The sequence below is a fragment of the Helicoverpa zea genome, chromosome 4, assembly GCF_022581195.2.
Source record: "Helicoverpa zea isolate HzStark_Cry1AcR chromosome 4, ilHelZeax1.1, whole genome shotgun sequence".
In the NCBI taxonomy this organism is placed as follows: Eukaryota; Metazoa; Arthropoda; class Insecta; order Lepidoptera; family Noctuidae; genus Helicoverpa; species Helicoverpa zea.
Genome location: NC_061455.1, coordinates 10,238,238 through 10,261,209, shown reverse-complemented (window position 1 = coordinate 10,261,209; position 22,972 = coordinate 10,238,238). Strand labels below are relative to the sequence as shown.

At 34.1% G+C, this 22,972-nt stretch overlaps 1 protein-coding gene across 1 annotated transcript in view; it reads right to left on the bottom strand.

Moving 5' to 3' along the window:
- The window catches only part of LOC124629533 (facilitated trehalose transporter Tret1-like), a 114,087-nt gene that overhangs the window by 88,166 nt on the left and 2,949 nt on the right, over positions 1 to 22,972 (bottom strand). The gene's annotated exons all lie outside the window — the stretch shown is intronic.

Here is a 22,972-nt window from a genome sequence, read left to right as displayed (position 1 = left end):
AACATACTTACATATCTACATAACATATTATTGTCGGATGTGTTAGGTCTATCTACTATGTCACAAAATAAAGCAATCACGAACATAGATGTGGCTTCAAAACCGATCTTAATACCAAAACAGAACACTTAGCCAGTGAACCGTGAACTTGTAATACAGAGAACAATAGCCTATTTTCTGATGTGATTGCTATATTCAATGGAAAGTGCGAATTTGAATGGAAATTGAAACGAAATAGAATAGCAATTGTAATGAGGAGATTCAAATTGTTCGTGTGTACACACTTTTGCATTATTTAATCGTTTGTGAGGCTGATCGAAATGTCTAACTGGTAATTACTATTTATTTATATTTACGGTAATGCAGACTGTTTTACTATTAATGTTTTATTTCATGAAAGTGACTGAACCATACTTTGTTTGTGTTAAATGTACATGCACATTGTCATTGTATGATCGGTGACTCGGCCACTTCTAAGCACTTCTAAGATTTCGGATAGGTACAACTACAACAAGGTGTTAGAAGTAAAATAGATATACCCTGTGTCTATTCCCAAGCTTGCATCTATCATCATGACCTGTTTTACCCTTTCCCAACTATGTTGGTGTCAGTTCTACATGGAGCGACTGCCTATCTGATCTTTTCACCTCAGTATTACGATATAACCTGAGTACATACATATATGAATTAGATACAATATTTTGTAAAATCAATAAACTAAGAATGTAAGATCTAATTCTTAGTTTTAACAATATCAATAGCTTTCAGTTCTTAAAAATTTCCAACAACTATCCGATAGAACTTCTGAAAGTATTCCCAAGAGTTGGTAAGTATTCACAAAAAATACAAAAACCAATAAAATGTAGCTGTGTTTTTTCTGAATCCGAATACTTCTGGTAACAACACTTGAACCAAATCCAATACAGGAAACAACGCCACAATTTGAATTTACACAAGCATTTAAAAAAGATTTTATAAACTCTGGGTCATTGACCTCTTGCTAACAAAAAGGTTATGCGAACTTATTCCTTTTCCAATTCGGGTACTCAAGTAAAAATTCCCAATATTGCCGCCTACATAGGGTTTTTAAAATGTTTACAAACAATCGGTTGATTAATATTTAAACACAAAAAGTTAATATACCCATGTACAGCAGGATTTTTTAAAAAATAACCTTTCTTGGAATTCTGACTTCTTTTTCATAGACAAAAAACAACCATTTTCCTACGTTTCGATTTGTTTGATGAACGTAGGTACTTGATAATCAATGCCTGAATTCAGATAAGTTTGGTTTCTATTCCAGTAAATATTTAATTTGTTACATTTTCTAATGCAAAAAACTGCCGTAAAAGTATTTGTTTCTGCGATTGATTCAAAAATTCAGTAATAAAGTCCGATTTTTACATATTTTTTCATTTATATTCCTTTTTACTTTTCGTAAAGTTATGAACGCAAGAATTGTATCGAACCGTGCAAAGTGTGGTAAATGTTTTGCAGTGCCATCACCACTAATCAACCATGTCATATTTCAACCACTGGAATCGTTGTGGCTAACCAATTAAATGGCTTTATGTAATTTCAGATGTTTCGTAGAAACCGTTTTCGGTAAGTACACAGTAGTGAAACATTTAAATCCATTAATATTTTCAGCATTGAATTTCGATTTTGGGAAGCAAAAATTCACGATACTCGCTTTACGTGGAGACTATAATCAGCACAACCCAATAAAAGTAGTCTTCTTCATAACCTTTCTCAATAAATTGGCTACCTAACACTGAGATTTCACATTTTTCGAATCCAACATTTAGTTCCTGAGATTAATAGCGTGTTCAACAAACAAACTCTTCACAATATTCGCAATTCATAATTTGGCTTTACAATATTAGTATAGATTCATAATAACGATGTTTACATACGTAGAATGTATTATACCAGAGATATAGCATATAAATATTAAAGCTGCCTCAGATCCCTTTAGATTCGCATTGCGTTGTATAGTCAAAACCAAACTCGAAACCATCACGAATGGCTGCTTGTAAAGCGGTGTATTTTTAAGCCCCTGTACTATTGTGTCCATAAAGCTTAGACTACACTGACGGACCGCAGCAAAAGTGCAAAAATTCTCATTCCTGTTCACAGGCTAATGCAACGTGTTGCAGTCGTTTGCGGAAAAGAGTGCAATAATTCATCTAAAGTGTGTTACTGCAGCGCTGCTCGCGTACAAATTCTGATCATTTCCATACTAGAAATAAAAGTTTCCACTACGCTATTTGTGGTATTCAACGAGATAAAAGGGAATAGTGCTGATAGTTTTGTGTTTTATGGTTTTTCTGTAAGAATTTTTGAATTTCTCTCCGATGTTTATGCTCCTAATTACATAAAGGTAAACGAGTGTCTTGAGAATTACATGGCAAGTCATAACGTACCTTCGCTTGTATATGATAAATTCAAGAGTACATAAAGCATGCACCTCAGTGCAACGTAACTCCATACTCATCGAAATTGTATGGAGCGATACTGCCAGATAGCTCACCTAATTGCTCCACTGTGTTCGGCGATTGTCGTAAGCCCATAAATTTCGCTCAAACAAGCCCATTTATGAGAGGCACCTATAAATTGTAGAAATGCTAATACATCTAGTTTCTATGTTGGAATACTGCTGAATTTCTGTATGTATATTAAATACTGAGTTAAGTAAACGTAAGACTACAACTGAACTTTATATCAACTCGCAGCGGTCGGTTTAGTCTAAAGTTTAGAGTTACGAGCTAAGTACACATGTACTATAGTTCGGCCATTCAGAGAATGCGTTCCTGACACGTCGCGATTGAACTGACGACGTAACTACATTCATTGATTATTGATATAATAATGTTGTTTTAATGCTCCTCAATTGTTAAAACGGTAAACAACCAGCAAAAATATTTTTATCGTAACTGCAACGCCATTGCAAAGTTACGTCGTCAGTTCAATCGCGACGTGTCAGGAACGCATTCTCTGAATGGCCGAACTATAGAATACCATGATAAGCTGTATTCTTGAGTATTTACTTAAACGAAGTATGTCCAACTACTAAATCCAAAATGATACGCAGAAGAAATAAAATTGTAATTATAACTCACATTATTTTTATGCAGGTCTTGATCGTAAAAACCAAATGTTGGTATTTCCATACGTGGCCTGTTCGTTTACGATAGAGTAAATTTAATGTCAACGTTATGGAAGCGATTTGAAAACGGTTAGTAGTCCCCTAGGCCGTATTACGCTATGCAATGATATATTACCGTATGGTAAAGGTCAGTTTTACGCCACTTGCGCGTTATAAGGTCATATATCATTTGTAGGAACACGTAAAATCCTTGACTGTTTGACCTTTTTTCTTTCATAACTCGTTCCATATGCGGTACAGACCTAAGAAATCTGGCTAAGCTAAATGGCGTGATTTCTGTGCCTTATTTATTATTCAGCACACTTGCTAGTAAAGTTGCTCTTATTACGCCACGCCAAAGTGCTTACATGTGTATTTTTCGCTTCATTTACCTGTGAAAGTCCTGAAACACCAATGAAAATTACCCGAATTATCCATCAATTACCACTTTCATTACTCAGAATCACGTGTCTTACTTAAATACCGACGCCAGCATCGTCGAATTTTCGGAATGTAAAGTCGTGTGGTGCACTAATAAATTTACCTACCTACATAGCGTGGCTGCGATCAGTAATAACACGGTTTACACACATTTTACTAATAGGCCCGTTAAAATCAATTACCCCTTTAATGGCGTCAAATTCTTGGGTAACGGGCGAATTTCCCACAATAGCCTACAGGGGTTTCACTTGACCTCGTAACCTTTTGGTCAACAATCGACACTTGGTCTGATGGGTGATTATTGATACCAAGTTTGGGTACATTTGGCATAGGAACTTAGAATAAATTTAAATATTATGCAGTGATGAATAGCGCATGAAATTTTTTAACACTGGTGAGTGGTGGTTACTACGAAGTAGAAGCCACAGAACACGGATGAAACTGCTCTCTTGAGTGAACAAAGAAGATTCCCATAAAACATTTACCAAATAATCTCGCTGAAACATCCATCCTGAATATTCCATTCAAACCACAAATAAAACGTCGTTAAACAAAATGAGCAACACAAATTGCAACTCTGTATTTATCAAGTTCCCTGATTATAATGGTGGTGATATTTTCCATGGCGGACAAAGCATTATGCCTATTATGAAGCATTTACAGGGCAAACAAAAACTCTATTATTCAAGGTAAGAGGAAACCACATGTTATATTTATAGTAATTTGATAAGCTTTCAAGTGTTTTGTTTGATTTCCCTTGAGCACTATAATTTTATTTTCGTGTGTTCAATTTTAGGTGGAAATGTTGCTATTCTTCATGTGACATGGGCCTTATTGGTTTCTAAGCCTCCTTCAAATATATAAAGATATGTTTTCGATTGGTGGATTCGACCTTTCAAGTTTTTGTGGTCAAAGGTCAAAATATTTTTTTGGAAAAGTTCAAGGTTCTTGTTGGTCCATTGCTGTGAACGGAACAACTGTTTGAGGAGGGTTCAGTTAAGGAGTTAGCGAGTACGTTTCTGCCCACGTACGTACCCACAATACTGAACTTCAGTTAATTTTTATATTTATATTGACAAAAGTACGTTACATATTGGAGATATGTGTGTACATGCCAGTACAGAAAAACTTTTTAAAAATACTTTATACGTTAAACTTTTCTGAAAAAAAAAACGTGTTATGTTAGTTGACTTTCTTTGAACTTGAAAAATAAAAAATACAACGACCTTATTACTACTATCACTAAAAAAAGAAACAATAAATTGGTAAAAACTTATAACCACTAGAACACAATCAGAATGGCAATAATTTTCAAGCTACGTGAAAATTGGAAAAGACAATTATTTTAATGCTATTTACAGCTTTTGAAAACCTAAGTAGCCAAATCAAATTATACTGTTTGAAAGCTTCAAAAACAAATCACTGTATCAAATAAAAGATTTACAATTAATAATTCTGAAAGGTTTATTTTATATAAATCCCGCTAATTATGAGCTCATAAATTCCTAATTTGAGTAAATAAACCTACTTATTTAACTGGTGAAATCCCTTCATGAAATAAATTTAAATAAAAAGCATTCAGATATATAAAATCGAGTTTTGGGATCACTCGCATGGGTTCATATGTATGTAATCGGTAAACACAGCTACGCAAATATCGATGTTTCATATCAGCTGTAACTGAAACCGAATTTATCGACTTAACGAGGAGAATCGATGCCTGTATTCCGAGCAAATAGTTGAACAGCCATAAAATTGATAGCTGTAATTAAAGAAGCACCAAATTGAATTGCACCAATTAAAATGTTAATTTATCTGCATCGAATGGCTGAAAATGTTACTCGAGTATCGGTATTCAGTTCTATCGATGAAATGTAATGAAAGACTTCAAACGCTAGTTTGTTTATTTCTAAATTTTACTCGTAGCAAGCTATAATGATATTGAGTCGAGTAAAAAATGTTCGTTAGTTATAAGTATTAGTTTGTAATTACATTATCATTGACAGTTTATTCAATAAATACACTGCCTGTTTCACTGAGTACCTATAAATACTTCTTTGTTAACCTTAGGGTCTTATCTAAACTAATACTATCAGAGAGCTACCGGCCCAGAGAGAAAGCTTACCAAATCACAGATTACGGTACGGCGTAGGTTGACGCAGATTTATCATATCTTACTAGGGAATCCGATATTCAAAGGTATCATAGGTAACGGTAACATAACTAAAATCCATGGCTACTAGAGAAACAATGAACATTGGGGCATAATAGATCATAGATTTACATGAGCAAAGCCAGGTATATATATCATTCATTCATCAGAACTTACTTATGAGACGTGACTTTAATTTTTTCACAGAACGGAGGATATGACGTTTACAAACACCTACAACGATATTGTTATTTATTCTTTTTTTACTTTTTATCATACAAAAATCTTCAAAAAACAACAATCTACTACCAGCCCCACAAGATAAGTCATTGACATAATATTTTTTAATTTTTAATTTTTAAAAAAATCTAAAGAAATATATTTTTATTACTACACCAAGTTGTTGATTTCAGTTAGAACATATCTATTGTACTTGTGCAGTCTTCCAAGGAATGCTTCTCATAGCAAAGCAAACAGTTTTGTTGCACAGCTACATCAAAAACCGGGAGGAACAAATAGGGGGAATTCCCCTCTCCCCCTAATTAAGGAACAAACTTACAGAACATGGGGGGAGTAAATGAATTGTCCATTTCATTTAGCCCCCACAAATTACTGACTGTGATTTATTTAAAGCTTTTTTGCAATCATAATTACTGGGATTTGTTTCACTAATAATTCAATACTCTTTACCACTTGTACAATACAAAATTATGAACCATCCACGGCGCATATATGTATTTTGACATCAATATTCTATTGGTTTAAGAACACTTACGAACTCAATTTTCCGACCCATTCTTACACAAATTAGTCTGACGAAAATATTTCAAGTTTCTTTGTCCAACTCTAGTTTGAAAAGAGAATTAAATTCCAATCAGTTTCTCAAAACAATTATTGACAAAATGCTCGTGCACTCGTCCTAATACGTGAACGATTGCACTGCTCAGAACCGAACGGGGTTCAAATATTTATCCCTGTAAACTAGTAAGTAAGCTATCCAAAAGTTTCGCCTACAATCGGCAGGTTTATTTCTTCCAGATGTCTGGATTCGGGTAGATTTAAAGTTCCCCGGGGAAATCAGAAGTGATACAGATAGCACAGCGCTTTCATCGACCACCATTGCTTATATAAATAAAGTTATATCCACTAATAAAATTAAAAACCAGTAAGAATTAAGAGCCCACGGAATTAAGTAAAGCTGCCTTAATTTGGTTGAAGAAGATTTATCACTGGCTTCCCTTTTTGGAATGAAACAAACGAAAGCCGCGTCGAATTACGTAGAAAACAGTTTTTGCAAAGCCGATGCTGGACACGGTTAAGTCAATAAACTTTATGGGGTTAACATATGTGCTGACCATCGACAGAATGTAAAACAGTAATCTACATGATTATTGTTTTACATTTTGAAATACTATTTAAATAAAAATGGTGAAATCTGTGAGTAAACAACTTTATTTGTAGAAAATTCCGTACTAATACCGATTTATATCTCAAACTCTCACGAATTCCACGAACTTCAATCTGTATTTGATGAATCCGAGGGTTTCATAAACTAATATGATATTTTTAGTAGTTGCGTTTCCGTATAATATTATTCAATTTCCCTCCTATCCAGAATAATATTAATGCTACATAATATGGAAATACAGATTCTCCTCAAGGTTTTTAAAAGCATATTTTATGGCGACCCAAACACATAATGTGGATGCTATTGTTACTATATTTTCAGGGGTATTTTTCTTTGATATTATAAGTAGAGCTACCAAAGTATCACCATAAACTAAATTGATATCCTTTTCGCCAACAAAATTCATACTTTTTCCTTTAAAATATATGTAAATAGATGATTTGCGGGCCCCAAATTTTAATTATGCGACCGTAAACCTATAAGGCTTGCGACAAAATTTACTTCACCGGCAAATTTTCCTAAGCCTAAAATACCTGTCAATCGTGGCGATATCCTTGAATAAATTGGTTCGTGTGTTGCGGCCCTGAGCCGTGGCTTAGGCATGTCACCTTTAAAAGTTCCTTATTTTCGTGTGTTATACAAAATAGGTACAATTTTTACTGTGTCGAATGGTGTCTGTAGATCGACTACACTTCAGTATATGTAAGTTAAGTAATTGTATAAAGTCTATGTAGGAAATTATTGAAAGAGTATTTTTGAAGACACAATTGCACTTTTTTGCTTCTCATAATAAGGCAAGACCAAGTATTACAACGAAAAGTAAATCAAATGATGCCTCAAATTCACTTGTTCTGTCAGTCCATTTCTGGTACCTACTACTGGTTTCTTACGATTTCATACTTATACTGTTCTACAAATACTGCAATTAAAACTGTGTTTTGCATCATTAAAAGAGATTTTAGACAATAGATTAAGTTAAGCATCTTCTTACTGTTTTATGACCGCTTTTGCTTCGAATAAAACATGAAACTTTGAGTTTTATAGACTGAAGTATTTATGGTTGTAAGAAAGTGCGGATTATGACAATGTTTTAAGTGCGTTTCAATGCTATAAACTCGCATGAACAAATCAGGAACCACATTTTCTGTATTCATTCTTATTTCCTTGAATCCAAAAATAACGTATACGCTTAATCGTATAAGTCAAAAATACATCACAACATATTCCGCCCCCAAGAAAAAATATTTATGACCCTGCCAAACTTTGTGGTGGCCAGAAAAATGTGTCGAGTACGGAACCCCCGTCTAAGGCGAGATGTATTAAATTAACGCAATTTATAAGTGTTACACTCGATGTGCCCGCAGTGCGACGAAGGGTAGCCATGTTTAGGGGACAAAACTTAGGACATTACACTAAAATGTTATAGTGTCAAATGTCAAAATATTGCTTAGACTGCAGCCGCTTTAAGCGCTCAAAGTAGGAGAATATCTGTGTGAGTATATTTTGAGCGATATTACATAATATCAAGATTTTCAGTGAATACTTTTCGCTTAGATACACAAGTCTACGTCTTAGCTTTAATACCATCTTATTTTAACAGAGATTAGTTCTACGAACACTTTATAAAATCTTTTCTGATCGTGAGAGCTTTATCTATCTCAATAAATATTGAAGCTTCCTGGAAAATATATTTTTATTGATATTTGTTTTATTCGCAACACTTCCTTAAAGTGGACGCTACTTTATAAGTTGTTAGATATTGTTTTCTCAATGTCTGTCTGCCTTTGTTTTGTCAATTTTCATTAAATTAACTGCCACTTTGAAAGACTTTGGAAGCCTTATTTGCTAGTTATCCAATTTCATTGTTCTTTTAACAATAGATTACCTGTTAATACAATTCAAACACAAAAGTCGTTCCATCACAAAAAAATACATCTTCGCGTAACTCTCAAGCTATTAAAATCAATAATGAAAATTAATGGATATTCAAAAGTAGCTATTACACTGACAAAAGACTGCGAAGGCTAAGTTCTTCAACTTAACGAAGCGAACATCGACGCTTAGTTTTCATCTCACGTAAAATTAAATCAATGATGAATTACAGTGAGTCAGCGGAAAAGCTGTAAAGCAGCTGGATTGTATTATGAGTCACCGACCGGCGCCGTCTAGTCGACTGCCTCCGATGCAAGAATGCCTCGACGTCACCCCAACCGGTGGAACATGACCCCTGCTAAACACTCGAAACTAAAACCACGCAACTAGATCACACTAGACAAAGAATCGAAGACGGCTCTTGTTATAATGGTTACTCTGTTTATTTTTATCTCCTGCATGCGTCGAGGTTGGGGATAACTTTTAGGGGAATACTTAAGTTCAAGGCATGGCGAAATTATTATAATATAGAACGCGGTTAGCGTATCTTGCGGTGAAGTTAACAGTATAACTGTTTTTATGCTTTTTATAAAGTTATGGCAGTGGTTCTGGTGATAGAAAGTTTGATGACTGAAAATAAAAATTGATTAGGGTTATAAAATCTAAGATGACGAGTCAGTCTCGAGCACAAATGAGTTCCGCATCATTATTTATGATTACTTTTGCAGACCCTTTAAATAAATATTTTATTCTTGTTTTGAGTATTGTTATATCTACTATACTACTATACTATGGCCTGATAATATCTGCATATAAAAAAAAGATGATAAAAGCCGCATCCGTTTCAGATTTTTATCCTTAGATACGGGACTCTAAAAACAGTAGGTTATAATGTGAGATTTAGGTAAGCTTCAGAATTAGGGTCTACGCCACTACGATATAAGTTAATTATTCAAACGTTATATTCACGATAATGCTCTTTTAATGGAAACAATAAAGCAGTGTGGGACTAAAACGAAGTCTGAATATTTAATAGGCCCTTGGGAAACCTTTAAGTAATCTTCAGAAGCAAAACATCTCTATTTTTATACATCTCTAATAATTGAGGAAGATAGACTTTTGACAGTAATTTATTTTATTAGTAAAATATAAATAAAAAACATCTTAGTGGAAAAATATAAAAATACAATACATAATTATGTAAAAAATAATATTTATTTTAATCACTATCGTGCGACTTATTAATACGGAAGTTTTTTTTTTAATAGTTTAAGTATGTTAATTATAAAGTGTAATACACATATTTACATTACCTAAAAATAAACTTATTTATATTGTTTTTAGTTGTATATATAAATAAGTTTATTTTTTGGTAATGTAAATATGTGTATTACAGTTTATAATAAACATACGGAAGTAAGTTTGTTGTTATTTTTTTTTTGCATATTTTTGACCATGATCTAAGGCGTTACTGTCATGAAAGTTATACGATACTGTTCAGGACACAGCTAAGACTAACACAATGGAAAGAAACAAGTCTACAATTTTTTCAGGCTTTTAACCTCTTTACAACTTGAAGAAGAAAAAACTTAGGCTGTAGGTAACAGTCCAATTTAGAAATCACACTTTATTAAAGTCTTCTTATACTACAAATAATTTTTGTGTGCCGTAATTTACGACCTTTTTCCTAGTATAATTAACATGTTTTTCTGTTGGAGCGTTTAATAAAAATAAATATTTTCGTATTTGTCTATCATAATTACAGTAAATTGTTGACAATTATTATCAACGACAGTCCGATCAAACAGATAAAATTATTAAACGTCCACGTGTTTGCTTTTAAATATAAATAATATATTATGTTTACGGAAAAAATATAGCTTTTGTATAAATCAAAAACTGGCTTTCATAATCCCTACTCATATTATAAATGCGAAAGTAACTCTGTCTGTCTGTCTGGTCTGTCTGTTACGCTTTCACGTCTAAATCACTGAACTGATTTTAATAAAATTTGGTATATAAATTGGGTTGACCTTAAGAAAGAACATAGGATAATTTTTATCCCGGACTATTGAAGAATTCTCTTGTAAACGCGATATAACCGAACTCTACGCGGGCGAAGAGGCGGGCGGAAGTTAGTTACACATAATACTAATTTTAATATGGTAGACTTTCCTTCTTTTATAAAAGACAAAATGGTAATTAACATTTTTAATTTTACAGTATTCAAATAAATAAAATCTTTGGGACGGTTTTCCAAACTTGCAGATTCTTGCATCAAAGTCACATTGTTTGAGGGTTGAGTCCTATTTAAACACGCCGAGAAGGGTTAAATACCTTTTCGACGAAGCTGCGAACTCACTAAATATCATTTAGGTTTATTATACGTCCTCCCACATAAACAGAGTCAGCAGAGATCTGGTGTAAACTGAGGAGGAATGGATTCGAGTCAGTTACAAAATTGTTTATGGTTTAATACTGGAATTCTGTAATGTCACATCTTGTTTGATTGGTATGAAGGGCTAAGGAGAGTCGAGGATACAGCACCTACAAGCACTTTATATTGAACGCTATTCGGAAACTGGTAAAATGGCTGCATAATCACTTGGATATAATATATATGTATAAGAAAAGACGTAAAAAAAACTAATCATCATAAGTGTTTTTCTTTTGATAAACAACACAGACTCCGAAAGTTTTTTGATCACAATATTCGATCAATGCAATTTTGTTATTCTCATTCCTATTAACGATGATTTCTTATTTCATAAATAATATATTAGTATGTATTGAGCTTAAGTACAATGATAAAACAATATTATATGATAAGCACTGAGTTATACTTCAGATAGTTTTTATTATATTTGCGAGTAATGGAAAAATATTGCTAATGAATCAAATAATTTTCAAACTAGTAATGCATATAACGAAATATGAGTTTTCATGTTTTGTATTTTTTATTTCACTTTGCAAATCGCTGTAATCAACCACATCTTACAATAACCCTGCAAATAGAGAAAATAGTATCTGTATTAAATATACTATGTACAAGCAAAATTGTATAACGCAAAATCTTTCCTAATAATACATTATGAGTTGTGATTTATATTCACAAAGGAGCTTATAAGTACGCTTTAATTTATAATTTCCATGTTAGTTTGACGATAGAACAGGGTACGTGACACTGATAAGCAAGGTTTATACTCCCTCAGTTTACCGATAACGTAAGGTACGTACCTTATACCTTACGCCCTATGTGTACCATACGTTTTGCCCTGCTCTTAACACGTAGCGAAATATGTTACCTTCGTGTTCTTACATAAATAGGTAATGCTATAATCCTTATTGTATGGGAAAGAATGTTTGTTTCGTTCGGCATCGATGATACTTCCTTTATACTGTAAAGGACGAAAGAATCTAAATTGGTTGTAATTTTAATTTAATACTTTTCGTCATGGTGTCGAAAACCTTTGACATTTAATATATAAGTGCTGATCTATGATGTAAACATGAAAATCTTTCTAAAAACGCCTTTGAGTGAAAATAATAATTCAAGGAAGCCTTTTATTTTTACAAAAATAAAATATTATTTAAGTTTACATACTTTATTAATTTATTTATGCTCAATCCTTCTCCGTGAGAGAGGAGGCCTGTGCCCAGCAGTGGGACGATAAAAAAGGCTGTAACGTAAGTTTAATTACTTAGAAAAAGAAATCTGATTAGCAGATTCCATTACCATTTGACCTAACAATCGCAGTTCCAGTGACTATAGAAAAGTAATCAAGAGCATTGATTCCATTCGCATAATAGGACACTTCCATGGAAAACGGAACGAGCAGTTTTAAACTTAGATAGAATGTTCTCGATATTATGGAGAACTTTCCATCTTTCTATAAACTACAATGCAATGCAATTAATTATTACGCCACTTCTAAGAAATGATTTTGTAAAGAAAACTCTAATACATTAATTAATTCGAGGTCGGTTTTATAATGATTATGTCTGAATCAAGTACGAGTATTCATGGAGATATGATACATTGAAAAGTCATAGTAATTTATTTTATCGTTTACACTAAGTACCTATGATTTGAAATAAGAAATCTCATAAGAAGAAATACCAAAATATTCCTTTGCAATAACATTAAGGAATATTCATCATCATCATCATCGTCAGCTGAATCCGGTTAGACTGGAAGCCGACCCCAACATGATTGGGAAAAGGCTCGGGAGATGATCATCATCATCATCGTCATCTCAGCCATAGGACGTCCACTGCTGAACATAGGCCTCCCCCTTTGATCTCCACAGATACCTGTTGGAAGCGACCTGCATGCAGCGTCTTCCGGCGACCTTTATAAGGTCGTCTGTCCACCTCGTTGGTGGACGTCCTACGCTGCGCTTGCTAGTCCGTGGTCTCCATCGGCCCCATCGGCCATCTGCTCTGCGAGCAATATGGCCTGCCCATTGCCACTTCAACTTGCTAATCCGGTGGGCTATATCGGTGACTTTGGTTCGTCTACGGATCTCCTCGTTTCGGATTCGATCACGTAGAGAAACACCGAGCATAGCCCTCTCCATAGCTCGTTGAGCGACTTTGAGCTTTGAGATGAGGCCGATAGTGAGAGACCATGATTCGGTGCCGTAAGTCATCACTGGTAATACACATTGGTTGAAGACTTTCGTCTTGAGGCACTGAGGTATGTCGGACGAAAAGACATTGCGTAGTTTCCCGAACGCTGCCCAGCCGAGTTGGATTCGGCGGTTGACCTCTTTCTCGAAGTTGGACCTACCTAATTGGACTACTTGTCCTAGGTAGATATATGAGTCAACAACTTCGAGTACTGAGCTTCCAACAGAGACTGGGGTGGGCTCAACATGGACATTTGACATAATTTTCGTCTTGTCCATGTTCATTTTCAGGCCCACCCGTTGTGAAACTCGGTCGAGGCCCTCGAGCATCATACTGAGTTCCTCCATCGACTTTGCCATGACTACGATGTCGTCGGCAAACCGAAGGTGAGTGATGTATTCGCCGTTGATGTTGATGCCAAGTCCTTGCCATTCCAGGAGCTTGAAGGCGTCTTCCATTGCGGCGGTAAACAGTTTCGGGGAGATAACGTCCCCCTGTCTTACGCCTCTTCTCAATGGAATCGGCTTCGTGCTATGCTCCTGTAGTCGGACCGACATGGTGGCGTTATCATACAAACACTTCAACACCTCGATGTACCGATAGTCAATATGGCATCGTTGGAGTGACTCAAGTACCAAGTAAGGAATATTAACACGATATAATACAATAAATAATAGTTTAAAAAAACTAAAGACACGCTTTTTATAGAAAAACGAACGAAAAAATAGAAAATAAATTTTAATGAATTTAAATTAAGAAAACAGTGTTAAAAATTTCAATGAATATAAATTAATAATAGTGTGAATACAAAAAAATATATTTAAAAAAAAGCGTGGGGTGCATGGTGTCAATAGTTATAAATATTTTATTTACAGATAATGAGTACAGTGATTTTCATTTCGATAATATCTTAAAAAGCACCCCACGCTTTTTTTAAATATTTTTTTTTGTATTCACACTATTATTAATTTATATTCATTGAAATTTTTAACACTGTTTTCTTAATTTAAATTCATTAAAATTTATTTTCTATTTTTTCGTTCGTTTTTCTATAAAAAGCGTGTCTTTAGTTTTTTTAAACTATTATTTATTTTCTAATTTTTAGTTTGTTTTAAAACTATTATTTGTTTTGTAGAATTAAAATTCTCTTTAGTATACAAAAATTTGTCAATATTAGAGAAAACGGCTAAAGATAATTATTGGAAATAAAAATTAACACCGAGTCCTGCCTTATCGACTGAAGAGAAAAATTCTAGAAAATTCTAATTAATTTTCTTACCTTATCGACTATAGATGAAAATTATATAAATTAACAAAAATCATATTTTGCAAATTGAAAAGCCTAGAAGTCGGTGTCTAATGGATGTTACTAAGTTAATTTTGCCACCGACTTCTAGGCCGATGCACCTAAAATTAGTTTTTTTTTTTTGCATTTTAGTGTTTTGGGAAGTCGGTTTAATTTTTTTGTAAAAAGGTTATTTATTTAAAGCTTTTCAGTGATACGAATAGTTGTCACTATCCATACAAGTGGGAAGTTCTCATCAATACAAAGAATATAAGTCCAAACGAGGTATTTTACATATTCAGTTGTCGAGTTCCCTCGACTTTCTCTGGTCTCCATCATCAGGTCAGCTCCAAACCTTCACTGTTGCATAGGTCTTGTCAATACGAATAATTTAAGCCCAAACACGAGGTAGTTTACATATTCAGTTGTCGAGTTCCCTCGACTTTCTCTGGTCTCCATCATCAGGTAAGCTCCAAACCTTCACTGTTGCAAAGGTCTTGTCAATACAAATAATTTAAGCCCAAACACGAGGTAGTTTACGTATTCAGTTGTCGAGTTCCCTCGACCCTCTCTGGTCTCCATCATCAGGTCAGCTCCAAATCTTCACAGTTGAATAGTGCTTTTAGGCGTACACCTGAGTGTCAAGTTTTTACCCTATGTATGCCTACAACTTTCGATGGTTGCCCTCGATTTCTCAGGGTTTCCATCATCAGATCCTGACCTGATGACTATGGGACCAACTGGCAGCTATTCCGAGTCGAACAAAAAAAGAATCACGTAAATCGGTCTATAAACCTCGGAGTAATCGATGTGTATGTGTAACCTCCTCCTTTTTGGGAAGTCGGTTAAAAATGGAATAATTTTATCAAATTAGTGTATTGTCATCGGTCCTCAATAAATCTACAAAGTTTGAACGAAATCTGGCCGTTTAAAGTGGGTCAAAATCGCGCCCAAAGAAGTCGGTTACAAACCTACAAACATACAGGTGAAGCTAATAAAAAGCGTGTAAAAATGTCGTTAATGCATTTCTTGCCAAAGTCGGGACATTCCGCGGAAACCATCGATTCTATCTACTCAGTACTATTCTATCTGCTTCATCTCTCAAATTATCTTGATGAAATCTTATTCCCAGCACGGTGCCCCTTCTATCCAGATCCTGTTACCTAACAGTTTCAACAAATAACAAGGTACCTTATAACTTTAAAATCTTTAGCAACCTTCATTTTAAGTTCCTTTTTACTGTTGTTTTTTCAACGACTTCTTTTTACTTTTTATTTCACTGTTTTGCCTAAAGGGTACGCTTTTTAGGTTTGTGTTCTTTTCTGTTTGACTTTCAGTTGAAATATAAATGAAAAAGCGAAGTTTATAATGAAATGGAAATAAAGTTTTGAACCCTATTGGGTTCAAGTTTACTTTTTTTTGTATCAAAATCCATTAGCATGAGTATGTTAGCAGCCTTAAATGTTTTTATATGGCATGGCATTATGAGCCAAGTTTGGCAAAAAAGTAGATTAGGAGTAGTTTTTGGAATCCAACTTATGATTTATGAAATGTAGATAAGATGCAGGATCTACATAAACTGCTTACTTTTAAGAAAATATTCTTCAATCAGTATGAGTTCTATGAATTGGTATTTTTTAAATCTTAATTGTTAAAAGACAGCCAAGTTTATTTCCATATTAGATCAATTACTCGTAAGTAGTAGGTTAAACATAAACAAATGCATTATTTACTCTGAACAACATACGCCTCCTTGAACATAACCAAAGGTTTTAACCATGAGTGAAAAAGTCCAAAATTGTGTTTCTGTTTTATGCAAAAGTTAGTAAGTAGCTTTTCCAATATTTTGTTGCGAGTTTGACGTTTTGGTGTCTTAAATGATGGATGTTCCGGTTGCAGACATAATAAACCGGCCAAGTGCGAGTCGGACTCGCGCACCGAGGGTTCCGTACAAATGCTGTATAGATAAAAAGTGAGTTTCGCGCCAACCGTTCAGTTTAGAACAATCATAGTTATGGTAATTTCGTGAGAGTCAAAATAGTTAATATTTTTTATTTTATAATATAACTAAAATAGTAGGCCAGTACCTTGTAAAAGTTATTTTATTGAAGTTATTTATATACAACATTTTATAGTCATCATTCAGAAATCTGATTGAAAATAACTAATTATGTCTTAAAGGTCATGGGGCATATCTGACCCGCTTTGTAAAAAGTGGCGGACATGAATCAAAGTCGTTTTAAATCGTGGAGAATGGTATGACGTTTCTTTGAATATAAATATTTTATTAAAATTCCATGGAGACGAATGTCCAGGATCGTTTGAAAAATATAAAAGACAAGCAGTTTCAGAGGATTGTACAGGTTGCAATGCTAGTTTTTATTGGTAAAGACATTTCATAAAGAAGGAAGGTGCCAATCCGGATGACCAGGATCTGATGAGGATCTGGAAACCCAGAGAAATCGAGGGCAACTCTTGAATATTGTAGGCACGCATCGAGTCATAACCAGACATGTGAGTGTATTTTTGAGGGTACTGGTAAACTGAAGGTTTGGAGCTGATTTGATTATGGAGACTACAGAGAGTCAAGGGAACTCCCGAACGGTATGTTGCAACTACCACGTGTTTGGGCTTATTTTATTCGTATTGGCGAAGACTTCCCACAAAGATAGGTTTGACTGCCATTGTGGGATCGACAGCTAAGATCAGATATAGTTATGGGAACTCCTTTACAATTTATAACGTAACCTTGTGTTGGAGCTTATTTTATTTTAGGTGATGAGAATTCACTACTAACTTGGGTTAAAGCAGCCATTGCAGGAATGGGATCTTTTATTTTTGAGGGATTAATCACCTAAAGAGCCCCAGTTTCAGGTTTTTTTCCGCCTGGTTTCTAGAGCCTTGACAAAAGTGTAATTCTGTCCCTTTCTTTGTTTTATAAAGTCGGCATTATTTTATTTTGTAGCATTTTACAAACAAATCCAACTTCAAACATATAAAAAAGCAACAAGAAAACAAAAGCAAGAAAGAAATTAAAAAGATGTTAGGTGCATCGGTCTAGAAGTCGGTGTCTAGAGGATGCATCTATATTTATTTAACCACCGAGATCTAGACCGATGCATATAAACAGGTTTCTTGTTGTTTTAGAAGTTGTTTTTTTTTTGTAAAAAGTTTTTATTTTTATAACTTTTGTGAAAAGTTCTCGTCAATACGAATAATATAAGCCCAAACACGACGTAACTAAAACATACTGTTGAGGAGTTCTCTCGACTTTCTCACGTCTCCATCATCAGGTAAGCTCTAAACCTTCACTGTTTGACAGTATCACCAGACATACATCTGAGAATCAAGTTTTAATCCTATGCATGCCTACAATTTCTGATAGTTGCCCTCGATTTCTCAGGATTTCCATCATCAGATCCTGACCTGATGACAATGGAAATAAACGGCGAGTATACTCTTTCACTACAAAGAAATGATTTCTCAATTCCGTCAAACTTGGTCGTTTAAATTCCCCATTGAAATGAGGAAAATATTTAATGTTTACACCTGATTTTCTCTAGATTCCCATGGTTCACATTGATGCGACTAATGCCATAGTAAATCAGAGCCTTTATCATTATACTGTGCTATATTTCGTTCGTATCCGCCGTGGGTATGGTTTTCATACTAAGGTGCCCAATGACCATTGAATGATTTAAAATTTTTCACAGTTTAGAGGCCATTATATTTAAGAAGTGTTTGATATGAATTTCACTTTTTATTCAAAACGTTAATATCTCTACGCGTTCATGTGAAAAAGGGTAGGTAGTAAGTTTATAATTATTAAAAAAATATTTTATGTCATGTAAGCAAAAATAATATTTTAATATTTTATGTAACTTCAAATTTATCATTTTCGCAATTTTTCCTTTATCTGTACTATATAACGTTGCTTCGTGCCGAATTTTAAGATTCTGAGTTCACGGGAAGTACCTTGTAGGTTTTGATTCCCTAGCGTGTGACGGAAATTCGTCTAAGGTGTCGGTAAAACTGCTGTATCTTTTGATCGCGTTAACTTAGAAGTTTGATTTTTTCATTGCTTAAAGGGACAATAGACCTAGGTATTTGGTATAAATTTCAATTTGGTACCTTTATTCGTTAGTGAGAAATAAGGTAGTAAGTTTCATTTTATTAAAATATTTTTTTTATATTATATAACAAAAAAAATGAGATTTTCGCAATTTTTCCTATATTTGCATTATATAACAATGCTTCATGCCAAATTTCAAGATTCTGAGTTTACGGGAAGTACCCTGTAGGTTTTGATTCCTTTGCGAGTGTCGAGAATTTGTTGAAAATATCGACATAATCGGTTGTATCTTTTGATTGGCTTGGCTTAGAAGCTTGATATTTTCACAGCCTAAAGGGACAATAGACCCGAGTATTTCATGTGAATTTCAGCTTGATACGTCCACGCGTTCTTAAGATAAAGGGTCTTGACAGACAGACAGACAGACAGACAGACAGACAGACAGACAGACGGACAACAAAGTGATCCTATAAGGGTTCCGTTTTTTCCTTTCGAGGTACGGAACCCTAAAAATCGAGTTTGAACAATTTTGTCTTTTGTTTACGATGCCTATGTACTCCGACGCAACTTCTAAATGAGGCTGAGGCTACAGAAAATGAAAATAAAACACTTTTTTAAACATTTTACGAGATTCGATGTAACATTTTTGAATGCAGTTCGTATTCTTTTGATTCTAGCACTAAATACTTTTTCACCTAGTCTTTTTTCATCCATTTACTATGCATAGTAGTAACATTTTGTGAACGTAATAAAATACTTATAGTGACAGTGCACCAAGATTATTGCGAGGCACATCACAGTGTTATGCGACCATTCACACGAATGACAAATGTGCAATATTGCTCGTACTACCGTATGACTATCTAATTTAGCTGGATGAAGATTTACGTGCACTACTACTAACACACATTTGATTGCACAAGAACACTGTTGGGTACCTCCTTTATTAGTTAAGAAATGACAATCAGAGTAGCACTAAATATATTATAACTACGTAATGAATAAATCAACTGATAGTCCACTCTCGTAACTACAGAGGAATTTTAGTAAAATATAAATCTCAAAGTTATCATAGCTGCATTATTAGAGTTATTCATAATAACATATGGATCAATTTAACACGTAAGTATCATACCGTCTTAGGCTAAATAATCGAGTCTGCGAGATTGTTTGAAATAGTTCCCACGAAGGGCTCCAGAAATAATATAGGTCGAAGGGTCAACAAAAGTTTCACACTCCCTTCCGCTTTTCTCACAGCAAGAGAGAGTCTTATGAGCATGTCTTACCAAAGAAACATAACGCTTGAAATAATTTGGAGACATAAGTACATATGTAAAAACGCAATATACAAACATGTATACCAAACTCTGTTATTAGGTATGCAGTGTCAAGGTTGTAATCCACATCAACCCTTAACCCCAAAACAATACACCAACAAATCTAAGAGCGACTTATATGCAATTCAAAACACTTACCCGAATTGTTTTCCAGATTGATTTACTCCACAGTTCGTAAGCAATTAGTGTCACAGTTTAATGGAAAATACTTCATGCTTCGGCCATCGCCTGCGAAGCTTCGAGGAATAGAGGAATGTCTTTGGAGATGGTTTACAATTTAAGCTTTGAGATGGTTGCAGGGGCAGAGTATCAAGTATTTAGTAGTGTTCCGCCAACCGTTGTCCGTTTTGTGACCTGGTTTCGTATGTACGTGTTGTATGTGTTGGTTTACCGATTTGTGAATGGTAATTTTGTGATTACAGCATGTTTAATCATTTCGTCAATTATTTTTGTGATCAATTATTAGGAAAATATATTTTTCTTTTTTTTACAGCCTCTTTACCTTAACAATGGGGCACATGAACAGGCACTTCATTTAATAGTATATTTTGCATGGATATTTGATAATTTAATTAAGTGACTCTTAAAAATATTTCTACTGCAAATTACTATTCGTGTGAAAACTAATTACGCAAATTAAACTGCCTAGCTTTGTAAACCAACTCTGTGTGAAAAACAAAAGAATTTACAAACTATGTGACAGAAATGCAACATAATTCACATTTAAAAAAATGTACAATATACCTAATTGATGAAAAACCGCTGTACAGTAACTAGGTATTACTTAATAGATAGGTAATATCAATCAATAAGTTTGTTGGTGGAATTGACCGCAACCCGTGTTTTGGACATAATAATTATCAATCATTACTGTTCTCAGAAACCATTTTATTGTGAATTCATGTGAAAATTCATACCTATCTATACGTTTTCACATGTTTTACCTTTAGTTAAATAAATAACTACGGATAGTATTAATTAAGTTGTCCAATACAGTTTAGAGTGGCATAATAAAATGTTTTCAATGTGTAATTCAGCTAATATTACTGTTGAAAATCTGAATCTGTTTTAATGCTACATGTGGAAAGTTAAGGCCTATATCCACTACATAACAAAATTCGCCTAATGTGATACGCATGTTCTTTTAGACCTGTCAAGATTAACCTTTTCCTAATCTCAGCCAACTATCGAGTTTGAGATACATATTGTATTAATATTCGTAATATAGAAAAGCTAATACAGTAGAATATATAATATTATGATCAAAAAATATAAAACGGAGCCTATAAAAACTTTTACCTGTAAGTGTTTCACTTCCCATCAAAACAAAACACTAAAGTAATTTTCGGTGTTAACTGTCAAAATTAAATGGCTGCCGAGTTATTTCCGTCACGTAAAATATTACAACAATAATAATAAGCTGCGTTTCAATTACGAAATCTTGACACCAATCCAGTAATTTTATAAAACTGCCATTTTTTTTAATCGGGGCCGTCACGAAGCCTATAAAGGGACTTTAAATATAGTCACAAAATAAAATGGTTTCAGGGAAAAGGGGCATTTCCTCATATTGAATATCGAGTACTTAGGCCCTTTTAGAGTTAAGACTTCTACTTGTAGATATGATCTTTTAGTATATTCGAGAAAGCTTTTACCCTTGACGCGTGGGTTTATTACTTAACGAATTGAAAGGTCCGAGATTACAGAGTGTTATAAGTATCTAAGTACAGAAGTGGGAAAACTTTTACCAGATTTGGGGTAGTGAGGAACAATTAATCCCTTTTCCACCTTTTCGGCACATTTTCTTTTCTTACTTATCTTTTTATTTATGTTGTTCGCAGAAAATAACTCGGAGTTACCTCTAAATATAACTTTCATAGCGAGCGAAACGATTGCAGACATCTGACAGTTCGGATTGTCATTCTCATTTTGCCAATTGAATAATAAATATTTCTTGGTTGAAAGTTTCAATAACATAAACTTTAAGAGACTGCAAGTCGACCGAAAGCTACATTTTTTTTTTAAATTAAACTTCTCGATTTCAATCTAAGTAAGTCAGTCTGATACAGGCCAAATGTCAGATTGTTGTTATGTGCTTACTCTCATTCATCTGCATGCTGATTTATGAGCTCAAACCAACTATCGGCCGACTTAAATTTTGTAGTGTGCGCGTACTCTTAATTGACAAACTGTCATAATTGGAACACCCAAATACTTAAGAGGCTACCACTTCTTCCCGATCCCAATGTAGCAATAATTCCGTCTTATCAGGTCTTAGAAAACAGTATTTGTTAACAAAGGCCATAATATCTGAAACTCGCCTTTATTCCACACGACGATAATATCACAATGTGCTTGAAAATTTACATTTGATCTGGCATTTAATTGATAAAGCATTAGAGCTCTTATTGCTTACACAATAAAGATGGTTTTTCAATAGCAACAGTTACTTTTAACTATCGAATCAGCTCGGTTTTCATATATTATTTAAAGTTTCCATTCTGCGACGATTGAGGTCAGTAATCGTTAATGAGGCTTTTAACAGCTGATTATCGTTCATGGGGAATCGTTTTATTTATAAAATGACACTTTGAAATGATTGTGGATTGGATATTTAAATTTTGA